Consider the following 15,764-nt stretch of genomic DNA (forward strand, 5'->3'; position numbering starts at 1 on the left):
GGGCAGCGTGCTGGTCACATCCGATCCTGTGCGTCATGGGAGCTCCAGGGCTACCTCGAAGCGGGCGCGGCGGGCATCGTGCGGGTCGCTGTAGGTTGTCTGCGCGCGGGGCTGAGAATCGGTTGGTGCCGAGGCCGAACCATGGTGGGGGTCTCGGCAGGCGTGAATCTCGAGATGGCCAAGGCCCTGATGTAGGGTGCCAAGGCTCGGAGGGAGCGGTCGGTCTGGTACGCTGGTTCGGAGGTGATGATGACCCGGGCCAGACCTCCCATGCCGCGTTGTCTTCGGGGCGGGTGTTTCGGGGCACAGCGTAGCGCCGGCGCTGATCGTGGGCACAGCGCCGAAACACAGTGGCCGGTAATCCCCGCCGTGCCTTATCTTAGCCGGTATGGTGTTGATGCGACTCCTTGTCCCGTCGGCCACTCCGTGGTGTCGAGCCGTTGTCCGACTGAGATTGCGGGAGTGGTTGACGCATTAATAGGACGTGACATTCTGTCGGGAAGACTGGTCGAGGCGGGAGCGACGGGTTATTGCCGAGCCAGCCTCGGGCGATACGGAGAATAGCTGTCTCATTTGAGGCTGTACGCATGGGGCCTCAGGCGAGACGAAAAATGGGCTCCTTGCCGAGGCCTCTCGTGAGAGGCCTCGCGCGAGGCGGAGATTTCGTCAGGGTGTCGAGACCTCCCGTGTGAGGCCTCAGGCGAGGCGGAGAGCCGGTGGGCTCGGGCGGGGCTGGTGGTGAACCCATGGCTTACCTTCTGGCTTTGTTGTTGATGAGATTTAAGTGACTTTTTTGGTATACGCTCGGGGTACCCTATTCTATGGTACCCGACAGTAGCCCCTGAGCCTTAGGGGGAGTGCGTGCACTCTCCCTGAGGGTTTATCGAGACTTGGCTTGCAGCTGCTCCTGTAGGGATTGTGTTTTTTGTACTTTGAGGTCTCGGTGGGTGCACGCGAGCACACCCGCCGGGTGTAGCCCCCAAGGCCCTGGGGGAGTGGATTCATTCCCCCAGGGTCTTTTTTCTCACTTTGAGTGAGAGATTTTGCATTTGCCGAGCCCACAAGTGCGAGTTCGGGTCGTGGGGTTTAGGCAAGGTCGCAGGAAGAGCCCTCGAGCCTCTGCATGGAGCGAGAGGGCGATCGGGAGCTTCCCGGACTTTTTGTACGACCCTCGCGTTTCCTTTTCGCTTGGAAGGAGGGGTGGGATATGCCAGGCTACCCTCGGTGGGCGCGAGCGGTGACATTCCTGGTGAGCTGTTATCGGGTAGTTCGAGTGGAGGCCCGAGCCCCGTTCGCTAAGGGTCGGCTAGCGGTCCGGAGACGCACTCCAAGAGTACCAGAGGGTTTCTCTAGTGGGTGTCGGGGCCGTTTGCTGGGCCCTGGTGGCTCGTTGCCTCCCTACAGTGGGATCCCATTCGGATACCTCCCTGCCGGTCTCGGACACGACTTGGGGCGTCCCGAGCGATCGTTCGCTTGGGCCTTGGCCATACTTGGGCCTGCCCTCAGTCGTCCCTGACTCTGTTGCCCTGGGGCGGCTGTCGAAACCCTAGGGGGCCCATCCTTCGAACCCCTGGACCGTAACGGGCTCGATGCCCTTTATCGTGTTTTTAACGAAACTTCCAGCGCGGGCTTTGGTTGTTTGTCTTTGTCTTAGGTGCAGGAGAAGCCCCCGAGCCTCCGCGCGGAGCGAGAGGGCGGTCAGGGGTCCTCCTGACTTTTTTGTTTGACCCTCACATATCCTTTTCATTCAGATGGAGGGGTTGTTTGTCGAGCCCATTCAGGTGCGAGCCTGGGTCGCTGAGTCTTGGCAAGGTTGCAGGAAGAACCCCCTAGCCTCCACATGGAGCGAGAGGGCCGTCAAGAGTTCCCCTGGCTTTTTGTACACCCCTCGTGCGTGAGGGTTTGTTTTGCCGAGGCCCCCTTGGGTGCGAGCCTGGGTCATGGGGTCTCGGCATATCTGTAGGAAGAGCCCCTAGCCTCTGCACGGAGCGAGAGGGCCGTCAGGAGCTCTCTGTCTTTTTGTATGACCCTCACGCTTCCTTTTCGCTTGGAAGGAGGGTTTGTTTTGCCGAGCCCCCTCGAGTGCGAGCTGGGGTCGCTGGGTCTCGGCAAGTTTGCAGAAAGAGCCCCCTAGCCTCTGCATAGAGTAAGAAGGCCATCAGGGGTTCCCCTAGCTTTTTGTGCGACCCTCATGCTTCCTTTTCGCTCGGAAGGAGGGGTGGAATGTGCCATGCTACCCTCGGTGGGTACGAGTGATGGCACTTCCGGTGAGCTATTATCGGGTAGTCCGAGTGGAGGCCCGTACCCCGTTCGCTAGGGGTCAGCTAGCGGTCCAGAGACACACTCCAAGAGTACCGGAGGGTTTCTCTAGTGGGTGCCGGGGCCATTCGCTGGGCCCCGGTGGCTCGGCGCCTCCCTACGGTGGGATCCCATTTAGAGACCTCCCTACTGGTCTCAGACACGACTTTGGGCGTCCCAAGCATTTCGCTTGCTTGGGTCTCGGCCCCGTATAAGCTCGCCCGCGGTCGTCCCTGACTCTGTTGCCCTGGGGCGGCTGTCGAAACCCCTAGGGGCCTAGCCTTCGAACCCCTAGACCGTAATAGGCTCAGCGCCCGGTTCCTTCATCTGAAAGGAATAGGGCGGGGGGAATATCTTCCCCCTTGGCTCGGCAATGGCTGGTGTGCCTTTTGAGGCGGTTTTCTAGGGAGACGGAACGTCGCTTGCTGCCACAGCGATTGGGCGCGACGTGGTGTCAGCGGATGGGACATAACTGTTCCCGCAATTAATGAGAAAAAAGGTGGGCACACGGGCGGTAAAATCAGATCGGGGTTAACTGCGCCGGATTCGGGGGAAACTTCCTTGATTTCATCGCCCGTCCATTTCGTCTTTACCCTGCATAAATATGCAACGAGCCTCACCCATCGAGCCGTCGCTAGAGCAGCGGACGCCGAGAAGAAGAAGGGAGGAAGGCGAGCCAGGGAGAGAGAGAGAGAGAGAGACAAACTCACCACCGCATTCGAACCCTCCACCGTACTCATGGCCAGTGACATTGTTGTCATCGAGGCGGACCCCTAGGATCCGTCTGACGTCACTGTGGAGACGCTTCAATCGCTCATCGACGGCGGACTCCTTCGTTCGGTGATGGACCCCAACAGGCCGGAGTGGATCACTCCGTCAGGCGAGCCGGAGCCGAGGCCTCACGACGGCTACGTCGTGAGCTTCGTCTCCTTTCACGAGCACGGCCTCGGCGTCCCGGCGGATCAGTTCATGCGAGCGCTCCCGCATTACTATGGCGTGGAGCTCCACAACTTCAACCCCAACTCCATCGTGCAGGTGGCCATCTTCGTCGCTGTCTGCGAGGGGTACTTGGGGATTGCTCCCCATTGGGAGTTGTGGCTCCATCTCTTCCGGGCAGGGCACACCACTAAGTCGATGGGCATGTCGGGCACGAGGAAAGCGGTGAGGGCCGGTGGCTGCACTCTCCAAGTGCGTCAGGACCGCCAACACCTCTACATCCCGGCCCAGCTCGCGTCATCCAATCGTCGATGGTACACGAGCTGGTTCTATCTTTGCAACGACGACGGAGGACTTCCCCCTACACTGGGCGGATTATGGGGAGCTACCTAGAAAGGTGGAAGTATGGCGTCCTGAGGGAGGATCAGCCCAAGCTGAAGCCGCTTCTGGAGGGGCTAGAGAGGCTACGGAGCCATGGCCTTACTGCGGCCATGGTCGTGGCTGCCTTCCACCGCCAAAAGGTGCTGCCGCTGATGGCTCGGCGGTGGCGCCTGTTCGAGATGAGGTCGGGTGAGCCAAATGAGGGCATCCGGATGTCCTCCTCCGCCCTTTCCCATGAGGAAATTCTTCACCAGGTGGGGGATACGGTGGAGGCGAAGCTGAGAGGCGGCAACCTGACCCCCATCGCGATGCGCCCGTCGCGGGGGTTCCTCTCGCTGGTAAGTCGCGCGCCGCTGTAGCCCTCAAGCCCTCTCTGTTTTCCACTATTTCTTGTTCCCTTATGCGTGATCACCATTCCTGCAGGGGATGAGGGATGTGCGAGCCTCTCCGCCGCCTATTCCAGAGGACGCGAGGCGACGGGCGGTCAACCGGGCGCACGCCGAGGCGCAGAAAAAGAGGAAGGACGTCAAGGCGGCGAAGCGTACGAAGCAGATTCTCGCGCGCGAGAAACTAGATGAGCGTCGCCGGCAGCAAAGGAAGGATGGCCTCCCGTTGGAGGAGTCCCCGTCGCCATCGTTATCGACGGATGCCTCGGACAAGGATGACGAGGGCGAGATGGGGCGGGGTCCCTTGGACCATCTCCCTGACGTAGGGGGGACGGTGCCCGGGGCGTTGGCAAGCAGCCCGGCGCTCCCAGGAGGAGGAGGAGGAGGAGGAGGAGCTGCCCTGGGGTCGGCGGTTGCCCACCTCGGGGCCAAGGCCAACACGCCCGAGGAGCGGACGTTGGGCAAACGTGCCTTTAGCCCGATGGGCTCGGCGGCAGTGGTGGAGCAAGTGGCGGCGGGTGCAACGCCACCGTCCCCGTAGAGGATCGAGGGAGCGCCGGGGCCTGTCGGGGATCGGCCGGTGCCAGCAGATGTGGAGGCCGCGCCCCTGCCGCCGCCCTTACAGACGAGGGTTGTAGTGCTGAAGCGGCTGTAGCCTCGCTCGGGGTAAGCGTATTTTTGGGTAGAGCCACAGCATTTTCCGTTCGCTCTTTGGTCTCGTGCTGACCCTGTAAGTGATTTGTCCTTAGTCAGAAGCGACCTGCGGAGGTGCTTTCCTTGGCGCCTCTCAAGGCGCTCAAGGTGAGCCCTGGCTCCTCCACCCACTGGGTGGCGGAGGCGCAGGCCGCCCTACAACGCGGCGTGGCGTCGGTGAGGGCCGACCCGAAGGAGCCGGCCACCCAAGGAGGGGCTGTCGAGGCAACCCCGACATAGACGGGGGAGGGAGTGCTTCCGCCCCGCGAGGGTGAGGCTCATGAGTCGGATGGGGCCGGGGTGCCCTTAGTTGCCGAGGCCACTGAGGTCGAGGTCCCCAGGGTCTTTGAGGCTGAGGCGACGGAGGCCGAGGCGCCCAAGACCGCTGAGGCCGCAGCGGCGGGGGTCGATGTTTTTGCGACCACCGAGGCCACGATGGCGGAGGCCGGAGCCCCCGAGACCGTCGAGGCCATGATTGCGGAGGTCGGACCCCCCGAGATCACCGAGGCCGACGTGACGATGGCGAGGCCGACGTGACGATGGCGAGGCCATCTGCCCAGGAGGTGGAGATGAAGGCGGCGGAGGCCTTGGTGGCGCCCTTGGTTCAAGGCCCGCCGTTGTTATGAGAGAGCGCTCGGGAGGCGGAGGTCTATCCGATCTCCTCCGATGATACTTCCCGGGCACGGGAGGTGGTCGATGCCGAGGAGACCGGCGCCGTGGAACAGCCGGTTCCGACCCTGGGCGAGGGAAGCTCGGCCCTCGTGCGGGTGCGACCCGAGCCTCGCGGGTGGGATCACCCGCGTGTACTGTGGCAGAGCCAGGACGACCCTGAGGGGAGCCTCTGTTCGCCCTTGAGGACATAGCCGAGGGTGGGCGCTGGGACACCTTCGAGCAATACCGCCAGCTCGCGGAGTGGTCACTATGGATAGCGCTGTCCGTGGTGGCCGACGAACTAGCCGGAGTCGTCCAGGTTCGCGCTTTCTTTTCTCGTGCGATGTCGTCTTTTTCTGAGTTTTATTGTAGTGAATGACCCCTGTTCTGCTTCCCCAGGAGGTCGAGACCCAGTCCCTTGGGAAGTCGGTCTTCCTCCGGCGGGAGAGGGACGTCTGGGACCAGCTCTAGCGCAAAAGGGCCTGCTTGCGGGTGCCAACGAGCTTCTCGCGGCGCGGAGCGCGGAGGTGGAGGACCTTCGGCTTTGTTGTGCCGATGCGAAGGTTGAAGTGGTCACGGCGTAGGAGCGGGTCGCCCCTTTGGCGGCGCGGGTCGAGGAGTTAGAGGAGGAGCTTACCCACGTCGCCGGTGATCGGGATGCCCTTAGGTCCCAGGCTGAAGAAGCGACGGCCTCGGGCAAGGCCCTTGCTGGGCAACTAGGGGCGGAGCAGAGTGTGCACCAGCTGACGAAAGGTGCCTTGGATGAGGCCCTTGTGGTGGCTGAGGCCTCCCAGACCGAGGCTGTGGTCTGGAGGGTAAAGGCCGAGGGTGAGCACTGTCCCCTTCGTTTTCTTCGTTTTTCTTGTGTTCGCCTCCTAATTCCCTGGTGTGATGCAGAACTGGGGAGAGAGGCTTCCCGAGCTGCCGAGGCTTCTTGGGTCGAGGCCCAGCGCCTAAAGGAAAAGGCCGAGGCTTCCTGTGCCGAGGCCTAGTGCTGGGGAGAGAAAGCCGAGGCCTCTCGGGTCGAGGCCCGACGCTGGGAGCAGAAGGCCAAGGGTGAGTTCTGCTGGCTTCCATCCCTTTTTTGGCTTGTTTTTTCTTCGCGCTCCATCTTACTCCGTTTCCTTGGGCGCAGAGTTGGAGGCGGAGGTCACCCGGGCGGCCGAGGCTTCCAGCGTGGTGCAAACGGTGCTCGAGACCCAGATCGAGGAGCATGAGGCGCTGAAAAGTGTCGCCCTTTCCACCTGCGAGGCCTTGGAAGTCAAGGGGGTTCAGTCAGGCAGCTCCCTTGGGAGCTGTTTGATTACGCTGAGCAGCCAGATGCGCTAGCGGCTCCGAGGAGCACTGCATACGGGTGTCAAGCGCATGTTGGCCGTCATCGTCTCTCACTACATTGGCGTCGACCTCTCGGCCATCAGTGATGGCTATGTCCTGCCTGATGATGACGAGGAGGCCGACGCGGCAGTCACAAAGCTAATGGAGGCGGCGGAAGGCCCTGGCACGACGTTGGCAACGCTGCTCGAAGAGGAGGTGGTCCCTCCCCTGCCGTTTGCCGATGCTGGAGGCCCTGAGCCTTGACCTGGGCCCAAGGGGCCATGTAAAATAGAGTAGGAATTATCTTTGTATCGTAACGCTTGTGGCCGTCGAGGCCTTTCTTTTTGAAGTATTCATGTTTCTTAGTTGTTTTTCTCGTGTTTCTGAGCCTCTGCCCTCTGTTGCTTCTGATCAGATTTCTTTTGCAAAAAACCTCCTTGGAGCTTAAGCCGTCCGTTGGGCGAGAGGTGGTGAGGGAGTGTCGTAGCCCGGAGGCATAGGCCGTCTCGCGACTCTACTAGCCTCTTACTTAGGAAACAGACTTTTTGGTCCATGGGTTTTTTACAACCGATTCGTCAGAGCGTGCTAGAGAGACTTGGCGTAGGAATTTTTTCGAAAAACAACTGAAGAATGGTGCTTGAAGAATGGTGCGTGGGACTTAGGGGGAGTCCCCCATCTAGCCCCCGAGGGAGGCTTGGTTCTGCAGAGGCAGAGCCGAGTCTCCCTTATAGTGTTATCGTATTGCCGAGACCCACGATGGGCTCGGGGGGGGGGGGTTCTCAAAAAATTAGAACAACTAAAGAACGCTTCTTAATTGTATTCCGAGAAACAATTATATACAATGCTTGGAAATTTAAGGGTAAAAGCGACGTAGCTGTTCTATGTTCTAAGCGTTGGTGAAGATTTCACCTTTCTAGTTGGCTAGCTTGTAGGTCCCGGGCTTCAGTACTTGGGCGACGATGTACGGCCCTTCCCATGGTGGGGTTAGCTTGTGGCGGCCCTTGTTGCTCTGTGTCAGCCTCAACACCAGGTCGCCTACCTTCAAGTCTCGGCTTCGAATGCGCCGAGCCTGATAGCGCCATAGGGCTTGCTGGTACTTGGCTGAATGTAGCAGCGCAACGTCTCGGGCTTCCTCCAGTTGGTCGAGGGCATCTTCACGGGTGGTGCGGTTGCTTTGCTCGTTGTAGGCCTGTAGCCTCGGGGAACCATATTCCAAATCAGTGGGGAGGCTGGCCTCGGCACCATAGACCAGGAAGAAAGGTGTGAACCCCGTGGCTCGACTTGGAGTGTTCCTCAGGCTCCAAGTGACCGATGGGAGTTCAGCGAGCCATTTCTTGCCAAACTTCTTCAATCGGTTGTAAATTCTTGGCTTGAGGCCTTGTAGGATCATGCCGTTGGCACGTTCTACTTGGTCGTTTGTCCTCAGGTGTCCTACGGCCGACCAGGCCACACGGATGTGGTGGTCGTCGTAGAACGCCAAGAATTTTTTGCCGGTGAACTATGTCCCGTTGTTGGTGATGATGGCATTTGGGACCCCGAACCTGTGGATAATGTCGGTGAAGAATAGCACTGCTTGCTCGGATTTGATTTGATTGATCGGACGAGCCTCGATCCACTTGGAAAATTTATCGATTGCTACCAAGAGATGGGTGTAGCCCCCAGGCACCTTCTGCAGAGGCCCGACCATGTCGAGCCCCCATACGGCAAATGGCCAAGTGACGGGGATGGTTTGGAGGGCTTGGGCCGAGAGGTGCGTCTACCGCGTGTAGTATTGGCATCCCTCGCAGGAGCGTACTAACTTGGTGGCATCGGCAACCGCCGTCGGCCAGTAGAACCTTTGGCAGAAGGCATTTCCGACGAGCGTCCGAGGCGTCGTGTGGTGCCCACAGGCCCCTGCGTGCAAGTCCTAAAGTAGGGCTTGGCCTGCCTCGGTGGTGATGCATCGTTGGAGGATGCTAGAGGGACTTCGCCTGTACAATTCATGATTGCAGAGGACGTAAGTCTTGGCTTATCGCGTAAGCCATCGGGCTTTGGTCCTATCGCTAGGAAGCTCTCCCTAAGCAAGCCAATCAAGGAACGGGACTCACCAGTCCATGTTCTGGTCAGTCTGGGGAGGCCCCGTGTCCATTTCCATGACCTCGGGCTCGGCCGAAGGAGTCTTGGCAGCCGAGGAGGCGTCGAGCCCTACGGTGGGTTCGACCGGTGGCCCCCCTTCCGCTGCCGAGGCGTAGTCAATAGAAGGCTTGTGGAGGTCCCTGGCAAAGACGTTCGGGGGGACCGGAGCCCGTGTCGAGGCCATCTTTGCTAGTTCGTCCGTGGCCTCGTTGTATTTCTGGGCGATGTGGTTGAGTTCGAGACCATCGAACTTGTCTTCTAGGCGACATACCATCCTATAGTATGCCTCCATTTTGGGGTCGAGGCAGCTTGACTCCTTCATGACTTGGTCAATGACGAGTTGCGAGTTGCCCCGGATGTCGAGACGCCGTACTCCAAGCTCGATGGCGATCTGCAAGCCGTTGACGAGGGCTTCATATTCGGCCACGTTGTTGGAGGCGGTGAAGTGGAGCCAAACCATGTAGCGCATGTGTATTCCGAGGGGTGAGACGAAGAGCAGACCCGCGCCTGCCTCGGACTTCATCAGGGACCCGTCGAAGTACATGGTTCAGCACTCCGTCCGAATTTGAGCAGGTGGCAGTTGGGTGTCGGTCCACTCAGCCACAAAATCGGCCAAGACCTGAGACTTGATTGCCTTCTAAGGCGCAAAGGCCAAGGCTTCCCCCATGAGTTCGACTGCCCATTTGGCTATCCTACCCAAGGCCTCCCGGTTATGGATTATCTCTCCCAGGGGGAAAGACGATATTACCGTTACCGGGTGGGACTCGAAGTAGTGGCACAGCTTGCGTCGAGCCAAGACTACGGCGTAGATAAGCTTTTGGATGTGGGGGTAGCGTGCTTTGGTCTCAGAGAGTACTTCGCTGATGAAGTAGACAGGTCGTTGGATGGGTAGAGCATGCCCCTCTTCCTGCCTCTCTACTACTATGGCCGCGCTGACCACTTGGGTTGTTGCGGCGACGTATAGTAAGAGGGCCTCATCCCTCGTTGGCAGTACCAGGACAGGAGGATTGGTGAGCAGCGCTTTGAGCTTGGCGAGGGCCTCTTCGGCCTCAGGGGTCCAAGAGAAGCGTTTGGATTTTCTCAAGAGGCGGTACAGAGGCAAGCCTTTTTCGTCGAGGCGCGAGATGAAGCGGCTCAGGGCCACAAGGCATCCCATGACCCTCTGTACTCCCTTGAGGTCTCTAATTGGTCCCATGCTGGTTATGGCCGAGACCTTCTCTGGGTTGGCTTCGATGCCGCGTTCTGAGACTATGAATCCCAAGAGCATGCCTCGGGGGACCCCGAACACGCACTTCTCGGGATTGAGCTTGATGCCCTTCTCTCTAAGGCATTTGAAGGCTATCTTCAAGTCGTCGACAAGATCCTCGGCCTTTCTAGACTTGACTACGATGTCGTCCACATAGGCCTCGACGGTTCGCCCGATGTGGTCGCCAAAGACCTGGGTCATGCACCGCTGGTAAGTGGCCCCTGCGTTCTTGAGACCGAAAGGCATAGTCACATAGCAGTACATGCCGAATGGGGTGATGAAAGAAGTCATGAGCTGGTCAGACTCTTTCATCTTGATCTGATGGTAACCAGAATATGCATCAAGGAAAGACAAAGTCTCGCATCCTGCAGTGGAGTCAATGATTTGATCGATTTGAGGTAATGGGAAGGGGACTTTTGGACAGGCTTTATTCAAACTGGTGTAGTCTACGCACATCCTCCATTTCCATTTTTCTTTTTGACCAACACAGGGTTAGCTAACCACTCTAGATGGGATACTTCCTTGATGAACCCGGCCGCCAAAAGTTTCTGCACCTCCTCGCCGATGGTCCTATGCTTTTTCTCATCAAATCGGCGCAGGCGCTGCTTCATTGGTCTGGAGCTCGCCTGGATGTCTAAGGCGTGCTCGGCGACCTCCCTTGGTATGCCCGGCATGTCCGAGGGACTCCACATGAACATGTCGGCGTTTGCGCGGAGAAAGTCGACGAGCATGGCCTCCTATTTGATGTCGAGGGTGGCGCTTATCCTCAGCGCCCGGTCGTTGGGGCAGGCGGGGTCGACTGGGACGAGCTTGATGGCCTCCATGAGCTCGAACGTCCCGGCTCGATGCTTAGGCTCGGGCAGCTGGCTGCCGAGTCGGTCGAGGTCGACGATGAGGGTCTCGGCTTCCACGAGAGCCTCGGCGTATTTGATGCACTCAACGTCGCAGTCGTGACTCGATCGTGATGACACCATTAGGACTCGGCATCTTGAGCTTGAGGTAGGTGTAGTTAGGGACCGAACCTGGTGTAGCACGGCCGCCCTAGGATGGCGTGGTAGGTTCCCCTGAATCCGACCACCTCGAAGGTAAGTACCTCCTTGCGGTAGTTGGACGGGGTGCCGAAGCAGACGGGAAGGTCGATGTGCCCGAGGGGTCGCGTGTGTTTCCCCGGCACGATGCCATGGAAGGGCGCGGTGTCACCCTGGAGCCACGAACGGTCGATCTCTAGGAGTTCTAGGGTGCTGGCGTAGAGGATGTTGAGGCCGCTGCCCCCGTCCATCAATACCTTGGTGAGCCGGGTGTTGCCGACGATCGGGTCGACAACAAGCGGGTACTGCCCGGGATTCGGGACATGGTCGGGGTGGTCATCTCGATCAAAGGTGCTCACTTCCCAAGACCAGTCGAGGTATCAGGGAGTGGCCACCTTGACCGAGAAGACCTCTCGGCGCTCCCTCTTCCGCCGGCACGCTGTGAGGCACGCCGAGGGTCCGCCAAAGATCATAAAGGCATTGTGAACCTCGGGGAACCCATCGTCCTTGTCATCGTCCCAGTCGCCGGCCCCTTTTGGATTGGTGTCGTCGTCAGGGGACCCGAGCTTGGTGTAGTAACGCCGGAGCATGGAGTAATCCTCGAGGGCATGCTTTACCGGGCCCTGATGGTATGGGCAAGGTTTCCTAAGCATGTCGTCGAAGGGCCTAGGGCCCTTGAGGCCTCGAGGATTCTTGTGTTCTGCGGCCGCGACTAGATTGGCCTCCAAGACCTCCTACTTCCCCAGGCGGCCCTTTTTCTTTCTCTTGGGGAGGTGGGAGGCTGAGGCCTCGGGGCCTCATCCCTCCGCTTCCCCTTAGCGTCGCTGTCGGGGAAGATGGCTCCAACAGCCTCTTCGCTCGAGGTGAAGTTGGTGGTGATGTCAAGGAGCGTGGCACGTTCTGACCTAACTCTCGGACCAAGTCTCGGCAGGTGGTGCTGGAGAGGAAAGCCTGGACGATTTCCGAGTCAACGACGCTGGGCAACTCAGTGCACTGTTTGGAGAAGCACCAGATGAAGTCTTGGAGAGACTCGTCCGGATTCTGGCGGCAACTCTTAAGATCCCAGGAGTTCCCAGGGCGCACATATGTGCCTTGGAAGTTCCTGATGAAGATCCTAACCAAGTCGCGCCAGTCGTGGATTTGTGAGGGGGGGAGGTGCTCGAGCCAGGCTCGCACTGAGTCTGATAAGAGCAAGGGGAGGTTGCGGATGATGAGCAGGTCATCGTCCGTGCCACCTAGCTGATAGGCCAGGCGGTAATCGGCAAGCCAGAGTTTAGGATTGGTCTCACCGCTATACATCGCGAGGTTGGCTGGTTGCCAAAACCGAGCCAGGAAATGAGTAGCGCGGATGGCTCTACTGAAGACTCGAGGGCCTGGCGGTTCGGGAGAAGGACTACGGTCCTCCTCACTGTCATAACGGCCACCTCGGTGTGGGTTGTAGCCCCGGACAGGCCCCTCGTTGTCGTGGCGTCGTCGCCTGCTGACCACCTCATGGTCTCCCTGCACCTCGCGTTGATTGCCGAGGCGGTCAAGCAGCAAGGGGACCCTGTGGGCTATCGGTGCTCGAGCGGGCTCGGGATGAACCGAGGCTTCCCTATCCTGCCGAGGCGGTGCCGTGGGTAAGTTCGAGGTGCCCCCGTGCCGTTGGGAGGTGGAACTCTCGGCCTGCTGCATCGCGGCGGTCTCTAGGAGATCTCAGAGCTCGCCGTGGACCCGTCGCCCCTCCGTGGTAAAAGGCTTGGGCATCGCACGGACCAGCGTTACCGCAGCTGCGATGTTCTGGCTAGCACGATTGAAGACTGGGGGTTGCTCACTCCCTTCATCGTCGTGGATGCGGTGATGCACATTGCGGGCCCTCCGTCGGGCTCCTCCACCGCCGCCGCGACCTCGCTGCTCCTGTTCGAGAGAGTCTCGAAGCTACTATAGAAGGAGTCAGTCTTGTTCGACCTTGGCCTAGAGCTCACGGAGCTGTTCCAGGTCCAGGCGTTGAGGTCGTGCAAGGGCGAGGTTCTCGTTCTGTGCTGCCGGCAGGACAACGCACGGAGGTGTGGCGACGCCTGTACCCAGGCGAAGTGGGGAACGGCTACCTGCCCCCTCATCCTCCTCATCCGCCCTCGGCATCCCGAGCCCGACGTGGAAACACTCGCGAGTGGGGTCGTAGGTGCCCTCGTCGTCGGAGTCGGAGTAGCCAAAGCAGTAATCGCTTGCGGCCAAGAAGCGGCGCATGGCTTTAGGGTCGTGGAGTCCGGAGAAATCCACTCTGGGCCATGCCTTGTCCCCCTCCAAGGAGTCGGCGTGGGTGTCGAGGTTGAGAGCGAAGCGCTGGTGGCGTCCCGAGGGATCCTCATGAGCAGAAGTGTAAGCGTAAGCATAAGAGGCGGCGACATTTCTCAACCCAAAGGGGTATGGGGATGGTGCCATCACCGGGCTCTGCTTCGCTAGAGTTGGCTCCTCAGGGAGCGGTGGAGCGGAGCTTGATGACTGGGCATAATCGCGTGCCACCGGCGTTTTTCCCTTGTCCAAGATTAGGCTAGACAGGTCCCCAACCAGGGACCTTGCGCCAATAGCTGGTCGTAGGATACCGACAGAGAGCGGCATGTCGCCCTGGATTCGCGTAGCGTCGGGGTGACCCTGCTCGCGTCGTGCCTAGCGAGTGCGGCGAGAGCGGCCGCCCGAGCGCCGCCTGCACCTGGGCTGTCGGTGCGTGACTTCATCGTCGGTTGGTGGGGCTTGGGGCGTGAAGAGTACCATGTCGTACTCATGCCCTAGAGACATGAATTCTAGGCTCCCAAACCAAATCACCGTGCCGAGACGCAACGGTCGTACGAGGTCTGCCATTCGGAACTTGTTGGGATGACGAAACTGACACGTAGAGCCCCCTACCTAGTGCGCCAACTGTCGATGTTTCAGACCGAGGGGTCCTCAACCGACTAGTAAATTTGTACTGCGTGTTCCCGATCCTGGATGGTAATGCAAAGAGACACAAGGCTTATACTGGTTCAGGCGATCGGTGCCCTACATCCAGTCTGAGAGATCGATCTTGTATTCCTTGCACTGAGGTGCTCGTAGTAGGGGGTTACAAGCTGGGTGAGAGAGGGAGCTTGTCCTAGGTCTCAGCACAGAGTGATGCGGGCTGCTTGAGACATTGCTCTCAGGCAGCGGCTGAGTATGCGCGTTACAGGGTGTTGTTTTTGTGTGTGCCTGTGTTCCTCCCCTAGAAATGGCCCAAATCCTTTCCTTTTATAGTTGAAGGAAGGACCAGGGTAGTATGTGTGCTAACTACTCGGCGTCGTGCGAACGGAGGCGGCGCGTCCGAGCTCTGTAGCCTGTTCCTATGATGGCGTGGTCGTCGGAATGGTCCGTCCTTGAAGCGCTGGGGTAGTGTGCTGGTCACATCCGATCCTATGCGTCATGGGAGCTCGAGGGCTACCTCGAAGCGGGCGTGGCGGGCATCGTGCGGGGCGCTATAGGTTGTCTGCGCGTGGGGCCGAGGATCGGTTGGTGCCGAGGCCGAACCATGGTGGGGGTCTCGGCAGGCGTGAATCTCGAGATGGCCGAGGCCCTGATGTAGGGTGCCGAGGCTTGGAGGGAGCGGTCGGTCTGGTACGCTGGTTTGGAGGTGATGATGACCCGGGCCAGACCTCCCATGCCGCGTTGTCTTTGGGGCAGGTGTTTCGGGGCACAGCGTAGCGCCGGCGCTGATCGTGGGCACAGCGCCGAAACACAGTGGCCGGTAATCCCCGCCGTGCCTTATCTTAGCCGGTATGGTGTTGATGCGACTCCTTGTCCCATCGGCAACTCCATGGTGTCGAGCCGTTGTCCAGCTGAGATTGCGGGAGTGGTTGACGCATTAATAGGACGTGACATTCTGTCGGGAAGACTGGTCGAGGCGGGAGCGATGAGTTATTGCTGAGCCAGCCTCGGGCGATACGGAGAATAGCTGTCTCATTCGAGGCTGTACGCATGGGGCCTCGGGCGAGACGGAAAATGGGCTCCTTGCCGAGGCCTCTCGTGAGAGGCCTCACGCGAGGCGAAGATTTCGTCAGGGTGTCGAGACCTCCCGTGCGAGGCCTCAGGCGAGGTGGAGAGCCGGTGGGCTCGGGCGGGGCTAGTGGTGAACCCATGGCTTACCTTCTGGCTTTGTTGTTGATGAGATTTAAGTGACTTTTTTGGTATACGCTCGGGGTACCCCGTTCTATGGTACCCGACAGAAAGTATCTACCCACATCATCATTTTCTTTTATACCCACACTTCCTTTACTTACGATCTGGTTTATCCATTGACACCACTTTTTAGAGAAACCTTTCATCCTTAATGTTTGCGGGAGAAATGACCAATTTACTTTGTCATAAGCTTTCTCAAAGTCTAGCTTTAATACGACACAATTCTTTTTTCCTATGAGTTCATGTATTGTCTCATGCAGTATTATTACCCCTTCCATTATGTTCCTTCAAGCATAAAAGCAGTTTATGATGGCCTTATTAAGGGTGTGTTTGGTTGAGCCGTGGCTATGGGAAAAAGCTGCTATGGGCTGTGAGCTGTGGGAAAACTGCTGTGGGCTGTGAGCTGTAGAAAAGCTGAAAGCTGTTTGGTTAAACAAGTATAAAATATACATTCTATCTTTATATCTCTTGAAACAACTATGGAAGAGCTTTTTATTCCACCAATTTCAAAAAGCAAAAAGCCAAAAGCCAAAAGCATGATCAAACCAGCTT

This window comes from Miscanthus floridulus, chromosome 2, assembly GCF_019320115.1.
Source record: "Miscanthus floridulus cultivar M001 chromosome 2, ASM1932011v1, whole genome shotgun sequence".
Taxonomy (NCBI): domain Eukaryota; kingdom Viridiplantae; phylum Streptophyta; class Magnoliopsida; order Poales; family Poaceae; genus Miscanthus; species Miscanthus floridulus.